The following is an 11647-nucleotide window of genomic DNA, read 5'->3' as shown; positions in this document are numbered from 1 at the left end:
ATGTAATGTGTAATGACCCGGCCAGTCGTTTTGAGAGTTGTAGTCTCATTCCCCCATTCACTGTTCAATTTATGCTTCACAGTTTGTTATGTGACTTGCCCGGGTGATTAGTTTGGGTCAGGTGAGGTTTTAGGAATGAATTGGAATACTTAGTTCCAAGGTTTAAAGTTTAAGTTGAAATAGTGATCGGATGTCGACTTATATGTAAACGACCCCGGAATAGAGTTTTGATGATTTCAATAGCTCTATATGGTGATTTTGGACTTAGGAGCGTGTCTGGAATTTTTTTTTTTGAAGTCCGTAGTAGAATTTGGCTTGAAATGACGAAAGTTGAATTTTTGGGAAGTTTAACCGGGGAGTTGACTTTTTGATATCGAAGTCGGAATCCAGTTCTGAAAATTTTCATAGTTTCGTTATATCATTTATGACTTGTGTGCAATATTTGAGGTTAATCGGACTTGATTTGATAGGTTTCGTCATCGAATGTAGAAGTTAGAAATTCTTAAGTTCCTTAAGCTTGAATTGGGGTATGATTCGTGATTTTTAGCGTTGTTTTATGTGATTTGAGGTTTCAACTAAGTTTGTATGATGTTTTAGGACTTGTTGGTGTATTTGGTTGAGGTCCCGAGGGCCTCGGGTGAGTTTCAGATGGTTAACGGATCAAAATTTAGACTTAAACAGCTGCTGGAATTTTTCTGCTGGAAAAATCGAGGCTGAAAAAAATCGAGGTTGGAAATCGAAGGCTGGAAATCAAAGTCAGGAAATCAAGGTTAGGAAATCGAGGGAAGAAAATTGAGGACAGAAAATGGAGGTCTGGAAATCGAGGGTAGGAAATCGAGGGTAGGAACTGGACAGAAACTTTAAGTTATAAAACAGGAGCTTCGTCCCATTTTTTATTTTTAACAAATTGGAGCTTTGGGAGAGGCGATATTTGAGAGATTTTCAAGGAAAAATATTGGGGTAAGTGATTCTAAATCGGATTTGGTCAATATACACGAATATATCATTGTTTTCATCATTTAATAAGTGTTTTGAGATGGAAACTTGGGGAAGATTGTAGAAATTTCATAAAACAAATTTTTGACATTTCGACGTCGATTCGGAGTTGGATTTGAGTGAAACTAGTATGGTTGGACTCGTAACTGAATGGGTTTTCGAATTTTGTGAGTTTATCGGATTCCGAGACGTGGGCCCCATGGACGATTTGTTTTGGGTTAAATTTTGGATTTTTGTTAGTAAATTTGTATTTTCTTATGGAATATATTGCTATAATTTGTATTGATTGAATCAAATTAATTATGATTAAATTCGAACCGATCGGAGTCAGAAAATCGAGGAAAAGACATACTACTTGACTGATTGAGCATGGTTTGAAGTAAGTGACTTATCTAACCTTGTGTGGGGAAATTCTCCTTAGGATTAGTATTGATATGAAAATGTTGAGGTCTTGAAAGTCGTGTACACGAGGTACCGAGTGTGTACACTGGCTAAATATGGAAGATTATGTCTTTAAATTGTGTAGAGCATTGTTGCATATTAATTAAATTATTTTATTGTGTTATATTCATCATCATTAATATATTTTCGTATTTTAAATTTGTCTGACATGTTCCTCCTAAGTGTTTTATTTGTTTAGTTGAAACTCTGTTTCTTTTGTTCCATGCATTACTTGAAGGTTGGATTTCTTAATTTAAATATTATTAAAAATGAATTGTTTTACATTACAAAAATTTGATGTTAAGCCAAGATGTTAAATTTATGAAATATTATTTTTGCTGAATATTTTGTGAGACTTTGCACTCATTGTGATTGAGCCGTGAGTTCCTTATTGTGGAAATTATTCTTGTTCTTGATTTATTTTGGCAAGTTGAAATATTTGGGCACTGAAGGTGCAAATTATGATATATTGTGATATTGATATGCATGCGGTGGTATAAGGTCTAGGTGTTGAAATGCATGCGGTGAGATAAGGGTGGCTTGATACGCGTGGCTAGCAGGGAAACTACTAGAAGTCATGCGGTGTGAAAAGGGTGGCTAAAACGCGAGATGCTATTTCGGAAAAAATATTTTCTTTAAAATTTAACGTGAAGGCTCCCGTGGTGATATAAGGAAATGAGATATTGTGAATTTATTTATGATTTGAGACTACGAGACGGTACCTCGGGAGTGCCCTTGTTGATATTTCTTTATGGCTGCATTGCCTTTTGTTATTTTGGTGAATTTCCTTAAAGTTGTAAATTTATATTTTTCCTTCTGCGAGGTATTGTTTGCCCTTATTCTGTGCAGTTAAATTGTGACATACTACTTACTTGATTCATCCCCATTTTTATTATTATTATTATTATTATTATTATTATTATTATTATTATTATTATTATTATATTGTTAAACTGTTCGCCCTGTCTTTTATTATTTCTAGTAGGGCCCTGACCTGATCTCGTCACTACTCTACAGAGGTTAGGTTTGGCACTTACTGGGTACCGCCATATTGTACTCATACTACACTTCTGCACATCTTTTGTGCAAATCCAGGTACTTCCTATCAGACCACGTATCAGTGAATTAGACTGTACACTGAGACTTCAAGGTACATCTGCCAGTGTCCGCAGACCCCGGAGTCCCCTTCTACCCTTATTATGTTGTTTTCCTTATTTCTTTAGACTCTGATGTATAGAGACACTGAGGATAAATTCTTAGAAGCTTGTGACTTATTCCTACCGGGTTTTGGGAGTTGAAATTGTTAAATTGCAGTTCTTATTTATTCGGTTGTTAAGGATTAAATTTTAGTTTATATTTAGTTATATTCCACATTGATAGGTTTACCTAGTCTTAGAGACTAGGTGCCATCACGACATACTACAGAGGGAATTTGGGGTCGTGACAAGTTGGTATCAGAGCTCTAGGGTCATAGGTGTTATGAGTCACAAGCAGGTTTAGTAGAGTCTCGCGAATCGGTACGGAGACGTCTGTACTTATCTTCGGAAGGTTATGTAACTGTTAGGAAAATGTTCACTTCTTTGATTCCTTATCATGCGCATTTGTTGACTTCAAAGTTTTAAACCATTGTCTTTCTATTCTCTTATAGATGGTGAGGACACGCACAACTGGATCCGATGATCAGACACCCGCGCCCTGTTGGAGCCGCAAGAGGCCGGGGCCGGGGCAGAGGCTGAGGAAAACCACGTGGTGCAGCCAGAGCACCTACATGAGCTGCTGCAGCAGAACCACCAGTAGCTCCAGTTAGGGAACAGGCACTTGAGACGCCTATTACTACCCCTGCACTTCAGGAGACTCTTGCCCAGTTCTTGAGCATGTTTGGCACTCTAGTTCAGGCAGGGTTGATTCTACTTGCTCCTGCCACATCTTAGGTCGGGGGAGGAGCACAGACTCCCGCCGCCCGTACCCCAGAGCCACGGGCCCAAGTTGACCATACTACAGAAGTTATACCAGTGTAGCCAGTTGTCCCAGTTCGGCCCGAGGCTAGGGCAGCAGTTTCAGAGGGGGAGCAACTGAAGCTCGAGAGGTACAAAAAGTGACAACGGTTTAGCTTCAGAAGATGCTCAAGATTTTCTTGAAGAATGTCATTGTATCCTCCGTACTATGGGTATTGTGGATTCCAGTGGGGTTTCTTTCATGATATTCCAGCGTAGAGGAGCGGCCTACTAATGGTGGTAGGCATATGAGTTGGAAGTCCTGCTGAGGCAGCTTCACTCACTTGGACTCAATTCTCAGATATGTTCTTGAGGGAGTATGTTCCTCAGAGTCTTAGAGATGCATGGCGCGCAAAGTTTAAGCAGTTGTGCCAGGGTTCTATGACCGTGTCAGAGTATGCGGTCCGATTCAGTGATTTGGCTAGGCATGCACCAGCCTTGGTTGCTACTGTTCGAGAGCGGGTTCGCCGATTTATTGAGGGGCTCCACCCTAGTATCAGATACAGTATGGTCCGAGAACTAGAGATGGACATCACATACCAATAAGTGGTGTCAATTGCTAGGAGATTGGAGGGTATGCGGACTCGGGAGAGAGAAGAGAGGGAAGCTAAGAGACCTTGAGATTCTGGCACATATAATAGTTTTCCTGCCCCAGCTGCAGCCCGTCATGGTAGAGGCTATGTGAGCCATCCTATTCATTCAGCACTTCCAGCTTCCAGTGGTATTCCGGGTACTCCCATACCTCAGGTTCCATATTATGCACCGCCAGTGTCTACTGTAGCTCATGTACGAGGTGCTTTCAGCGGGCACTCCAGTCGATCAGGCCCGAGTCAGTCTCAGCAGCCACATCCTTCGAGGGCTTGTTTTGAGTGTGGTGACACTCGTCATATAATGAGGCTTAGGAGAGGTGCACCTCCACAGATTTCTCAGGCCCCACCCATTGGACCTCAGGCTTCTCAGGCTATGATCACTGCACCAGTTGCTACTCCACCTGCACAACCAGCTAGAGGTGGAGGTCGGACAGGTAGAGGTCGCCCTAGAGAGGGAGGCCAGGCCAGATATTATGCCCTTCCTGCTAGAACGGAGGCAGTTGCATCCGATTCTATTATCACGGGTATTGTTCCGGTCTTTCATAAAGATGTATTAGTCTTATTTGATCCAGGTTCCACTTATTCTTACGTGTCATCTTATTTTGCCCCGTATTTGGGCGTATACCGTGATTTTTTGAGTTCTTCTGTTTATGTATCTACACCCATGGGTGAATCTATTATTGTTGACCGCGTGTATAAGTCGTGTTTGATTGTTATCAGTGGTTTTGAGACCAAAGCTGATTTATTATTGCTCAGTATGGTGGATTTTGATATTATTTTGGGCATGGACTGGTTGTCGCCTTATCACGCTATCCTTGATTGTCACGCCAAGACGGTGACGTTGGCTATGCCAGGTCTACTGCGGCTAGAGTGGAAAGGTACCTTGGGTCATGTTCCTAGCAGGGTTGTTTCATTTCTTAAGGCTCAATTAATGGTTGATAAGGGGTGCGATGCGTATCTAGCCTATGTGAGAGATGTTAGTGTTGATACTCCTACCGTGGAGTCAATTCCTGTAGTAAGGGATTTGCCTGATGTATTTCCAGCCAATTTTCCTGGTATGTCATCCGACAGGGATATTGACTTTGGCATTGATTTGTTACCGGGCACTCAGCCCATTTCTATTCTACCATATCAATTGGCCGCAGCAGAATTGAAGGAATTAAAAGAGCAATAACAGGAGCTGCTTGATAAGGGTTTTGTTCGGCCCAGTGTATCGCCTTGGGGTGCTCCTGTCTTATTTGTGAAGAAGAAGGATGGCTCTATGCGGATGTATATTGATTACCGCCAGCTAAACGAGGTTACAGTGAAGAATAAGTTTTGCCACGTATTGATGACCTATTTGATTAGCTTCAGGGTGCTAGAGTGTTCTCTAAAATCTACTTACGTTCAGGCTATAATCAGTTGAAGATTCGGGAACTAGATATCCTGAAGACTGCTTTTAGGACTGGGTATGGTCATTACAAGTTCCTCGTGATGTCTTTTGGGCTGACCAACGCCCCAGCAGCATTTATGCACTTAATGAAGTGTATTTCAGCCCTATCTTGATTCTTTCGTCATTGTGTTTATTGACATCATTCTGGTGTATTCTCAAAATCGGGATGAGGACTGTGCTTCAGACTTTGAGAGAAAAGAGGTTGTATGCAAAATTTTCAAAGTGTGAAATCTGGCTGTGTTCAGTAGGATTTTGGGTCATGTGGTAACGAACAAGGGGATCCAAGTAGATCCAAAGAAAATTGAAGTAGTGCAGAGTTGGCCCAAACCATCATCAGCTACTGAGATCCGGAGTTTTCTTGGCTTAGCGGGGTACTATCGCCGATTTGTAGAGGGTTTCTCTTCTATTGCTGCACCTATGACCAAATTGACCACAAAGGGTGCTCCGTTTAGGTGGACCAAGGAATGTGAGGAGAGCTTTCAAAAGCTCAATACAACTTTGACTACAGCCCCAGTATTGGTATTGCGTACATGTTTAGGGTCTTATACTGTGTATTGTGATGCATCGCGCATTGGTCTCGGCGCAGTGTTGATGCAAGACGGTAGGGTGATTGTCTATGTGTCCAGACAGTTAAAGGTACATGAGAAGAATTATCCGGTCTATGACCTTGAGTTAGCAGCTATTGTTCATGCCTTGAAGATTTGGCGACATTATTTGTACAGTGTCCATTGTGAGGTTTATACCGATCACCGGAGTCTACGACATCTATTTTAACAGAAGGATCTTAATTTACTGCAGCAGAGGTGGTTGGAGTTGCTTAAGGATTATGATATCACCATTCTCTATCATCCCGGAAAGGCCAATGTGGTGGACGATGCCTTGAGTCGTAAGGCGGAGAGTTTGGGCAGCTTAGCATACTTACCAATAATAGAGAGGCCTTTAGCCTAGGATGTTCAGGCCTTGGCCAACCAGTTTGTTAGATTGGATGTTTCCTGGCCGAGCTGAGTTTTGGCTTGTGTGGTTTCTCAGTCTTCTTTGTATGATCGTATCAGGGAGTGTCAGTATGATGACCCCCATCTGCTTGTCCTTAAGGACACAATTCAGCACGGTGATGCCAAGGAAGTCACTATTGGAGATGACGGTGTATTACTGATGTAGGGCAGGCTATATGTGCCTAATATAGATGGTTTGCGTGAGTTGATTCTCCAGGAGGCTCACTATTGGTGGAGGCGAATGAAGAAAGACATAGTGGAATATGTAGCTCGGTGCCTAAATTGTCAGCAGGTGAAATATGAGCATCAACGACCGGGTGGATTGCTTCAGAAGTTAGAGATTCCAGAGTGAAAATATGAGCGAATCACTATGGATTTCGTTGTTGGGCTCCCATGGACTTAGAGGAAGTTCGATGCAGTTTGGGTGATTATGGATAGATTGACCAAGTTAGCTCAATTTATTCCTGTAGTTACTACTTACTCTTCGGAGAAGCTGTCTCAAGTTTACATTCGCGAGATTGTTAGGCTTTATGGCGTACATCTATCATCTCTGACCGGGGTACACAGTTTATATCACGGTTTTGGAGAGCCATACAACGAGAGTTGGGTACTCGGGTAGAGATGAGTACAACATTTCACTCTCAGACGGACGGGCAGTCCGAGCGTACTATTCAGATACCGGAGGATATGCTTCGTGCTTGTGTGATAGATTTTGGGGGTGCTTGGGATCAATTCTTACCACTTGCGGAGTTTGCTTACAACAACACTACCAGTCGAGCATTCAGATGGCTCCGTATGAGGCCTTGTATGGTAGGCGGTGCCGGTCTCCAGTGGGTTGGTTCAAGCCGGGTGAAGCTAGACTATTGGGTACGGACTTGGTTCAAGATGTTTTGGAAAAGGTTAAATTGATTTAGGATTGGCTTCGTACAGCCCAATTTAGACAAAAGAGTTATTGGGATTGGAAGGTTCGTGATGTTGCATTCATGGTTGGTGAGTGGGTCTTGCTCCGGGTTTCGCCTATGAAGGGTATTATGAGATTCAAAAATAAGGGTAAGTTGAGCCCGATGTATATCAGACCTTTTGAGATTCTTGAGAGAGTTGGAGAGGTAGCTTACAGACTTGCACTACTACCTAGTCTCTCTGCAGTTCATCCAATGTTCCAAGTTTCCATGCTCCGGAAGTATCACAGCGATCCGTCTCATGTGTTAGACTTCAGCTCAGTCCAGTTGGACAAGGATCTATCTTATGTCGAGGAACCAATGACCATTTTGGACAGACATGTTAGAAAGCTAAGATCGAAGAGCATTGCTTCGGTAAAAGTACAATTGTGGGGTCATCCGGTTGAGGAGGCGACTTGGGAGACCGAGCATGATATGCGTAGTTGCTATCCTTATCTTTTCACCACTCCAAGTATAATTCTAAACCCGTTCGAGGATGAACATTTTTTTAAGAGGGGGAGGATGTAACGACCCGACCAGTCATTTTGAGAGTTGTAGCCCCATTCCCCCATTCACTGCTCAATTTATGCTTCACAGTTGTTATGTGACTTGTCGGGGTGATTAGTTTGGGTCCGGTGAGGTTTTAGGAATAAATTGGAACACTTAGTTTCAAGGTTTAAAGCTTAAGTTAAAATAGTGATCGGATGTCGACTTATATGTAAACAACCCCGGAATAGAGTTTTGATGATTCTAATAGCTTCGTATGGTGATTTTGGACTTAGGAGCATATACGAATTTATTTTTTGAAGCCCGTAGTGGAATTTGGCTTGAAATGACGAAAGTTGAATTTTTATGAAGTTTGACCGAGGAGTTGACTTTTTGATATCGGGGTCGGAATCCAGTTCTGAAAATTTTCATAGCTCCGTTATGTCATTTATGACTTGTGTGTAAAATTTGAGGTCAATCGGACTTGATTTGATAGGTTTCGACATCGAATGTAGAAGTTGGAAATTCTTAAGTTCCTTAAGCTTGAATTGGGGTATGATTCGTGGTTTTAGCATTGTTTTATGTGATTTGAGGTTTCAACTAAGTTCGTATGATGGTTTAGGACTTGTTGGTATATTTGGTTGAAGTCCCGAGGGCCTCAGGTGAGTTTTGGATGGTTAATGGATCAAAATTTGGACTTAAATAGCTGCTGGAATTTTTCTGCTGGAAATTTCTGCTCGAAAAATCGAAGCTGGAAAAATTGAGGCTAAAAACAATCGAGGCTGGAAATCGGTCAGGAAATCGAGGGCAGGAAATCCAAGGCTGAAAATCGAGGGTAGGAAATCGAGTCGATTTTGCATTTTTGACAAATAGGAGCTTGGGGAGATGCGATTTTTGAGAGATTTTCAAGGAAAAATATTGGGATAAGTGATTCTAACTCGGATTTGGTCAATATACACGAATATATCATTATTTTCATTATTTAATCAGTGTTTTGAGATGGAAACTTGGGGAATATTGTAGAAATTTTATAAAATGAATTTTTGAGATTTCGATGTCGATTCGAAGTCAGATTTGAGTGAAACTAGTATGGTTGGACTCGTAATTGAACGGTTTTGTCGGATTTTGTGAGTTTGTCGGATTCCGAGACGTGGGCCCCACAGGCAATTTTCTTTTGGGTTAAATTTTAAATTTTTGGTAGTAAATTTGTATTTTCTTATGGAATTTATTCCTTTAATTTGTTTTGATTGAATCGAATTAATTATGATTAGATTCGAGCCGATCAGAGTAGGAAAATCAAGGAAAAGGCATACTACTTGACTGATTGAGCATGGTTTGAGGTAAGTGACTTGTTTAACCTTGTGTGGGGGAAATTTCCCTTAGGATAGGTATTGATATGAAAATGTTGAGGTGTTGAAAGTTGTGTACACGAGGTGACGAGTGTGTACACTGGGTAAATATGGAAGATTATATTTTTAGATTGTGTAGAGCACTGTTGCATATTAATTAAATTATTTTATATTGTTATATTTATCATCATTAATATATTTTTGTATTTTAAATTTGCCTGACCTGTTCCTGCTAAGTATTTTATTTGTTTAGTTGAAACTCTATTTCTTTTGTTCCGTGCATTACTTGAAGGTTGAATTTCTTAATTTAAATATTATTAAAATTAAAGTATTTTACATTAAAAACATTTGATGTTAAGTCAAGATGTTAAATTTGTGAAATATTATTTTTGCTTAATACTTTGTAAGACTTTGCACTCATTGTGATTAAGGCGTGAGCTCCTTATTGTGAAAATTATTCTTGTTCTTGATTTATTTTTGCAAGTTGAAATATTTGGGTACTGGAGGTGTAAATTATAATATATTGTGATATTGATATGCATGCGGTGGTATAAGGTCTGGGTGTTGAAACGCATGCGGTGAGATAAGGGTGGCTTGATACGCGTGGCTAGCAAGGGAACTACTAGAAGCCATGCGGTGTGATAAGGGTGGCTAAAACGCGAGATGCTATTTCGGGAAAAATATTTTCTTTAAAATTTAATGTGAAGGCTCCTGCAGTGATATAAGAAAATGAGATATTGTGAATTTATTTATGATTTGGGACTACGAGGAGGTACCTCGGGAGTGCCCTTGTTGATATTTTTTTATGGATGCATTGCCTTTGTTTATTTTGGTAAATTTCCTTATAGTTGTAAATTTCTGTTTTTCCTTCCGCGAGGTATTCTTTGCCCTTATTCTGTGTAGTTAAATTGTGACATACTACTTACTTGATTCATCCCCATTTTCATTATTATTATTATTATTATTATTATTATTATTATTATTATTATTATTATTATTATTATTATTATTATTATATTGTTAAACTGTTCTCCCTGTCTTTTATTATTTCCAGTAGGGCCGTGACTTGACTTTATCACTACTCTACAGAGGTTAGACTTGGCACTTACTGGGTACCGCTGTGGTGTACTCATACTACACTTCTGCACATCTTTTGTGCAGATCCAGATACTTCCTATCAGACCAGATATCAATGAATTAGACTGTACACAGAGACTTCAAGGTACATCTGCCAACATCCGCAGACCCTGGAGTCCCCCTCTATCCTTATTATGTTGTTTTTCTTATTTTCTTTAGATTTTGATGTATAGAGACACTGAGGATAAATTGTTAGAAGCTTGTGACTTATTCCTACCGGGTTTTAGGAGTTGAAATTGTTATATTGGAGTTCTTATTTATTTGACTGTTAAGGATTAAATTTTAGTTTATATTTAGTTATAATGAATAGTGTATTTCAGCCCTATCTTGCTTATTTCGTCATTGTGTTTATTGACGACATTCTGGTGTATTCTCGAAATCGGGAGGATCATGAACAACACCTGAGGACTGTGCTTCAGAGTTTGAGAGAAAAGAGGTTGTATGCAAAATTTTCAAAGTGTGAATTCTGGCTTGGTTTAGTAAGATTTTTGGGTCATGTGGTAACGAACAAGGGGATCCAAGTAGATCTGAAGAAAACTGAAGCAGTGCAGAGTTAGCCCAGACCGTCATCAGCTACTGAGATCCGGAGTTTTCTTGGCTTGGCGGGGTACTATTGCCAATTTGTAGAGGGTTTCTCTTCTATTGTTGCACCTATGACCAAATTGACCACGAAGGGTTCTCCGTTCAGGTGGACCGAGGAATGTGAGGAGAGCTTTCAAAAGCTCAAGACAACTTTGACTACTGCCCCAGTATTGGTATTGCCTACATGTTTAGGGTCTTATATTGTGTATTGTGATACGTCACGCATTGGTCTCGGCTCAGTGTTGATGCAAGATGGTAGGGTGATTGCCTATGCGTCCAGACAGTTGAAGATACATGAGAAAAATTATCTGGTCCACGACCTTGAGTTAGCAGCTATTGTTCATGCCTTGAAGATTTGACGGCGTTATTTGTACGGTGTCCATTGTGATTTTTATACCGATCACCGGAGTCTACAACATCTGTTTAAACAGAAGGATCTTAATTTGCGGCAGCAGAGGTGGTTGGAGCTACTTAAGGATTATGATATCACCATTCTCTCATCCCGGAAAGGTCAATATAGTGGCCGATGCCTTGAGTCATAAGGCGGAGAGTTTGGGCAGCTTAGCATACTTACCAATAGTAGAGAAGCCTTTAGCCTGATGTCCGTATGATAAAGGAGGAGGACTAGGAAAAAGATTTGTATTGTTCTCCCAATAGCTAACTCTCGTTAAGCCTAGTCAAATTTAATTAAATAACCTCTTAAGCTTGAT

Source organism: Nicotiana tomentosiformis, chromosome 6 (assembly GCF_000390325.3).
Source record: "Nicotiana tomentosiformis chromosome 6, ASM39032v3, whole genome shotgun sequence".
Classification (NCBI taxonomy): domain Eukaryota; kingdom Viridiplantae; phylum Streptophyta; class Magnoliopsida; order Solanales; family Solanaceae; genus Nicotiana; species Nicotiana tomentosiformis.
This window is presented reverse-complemented; position numbering follows the sequence as displayed.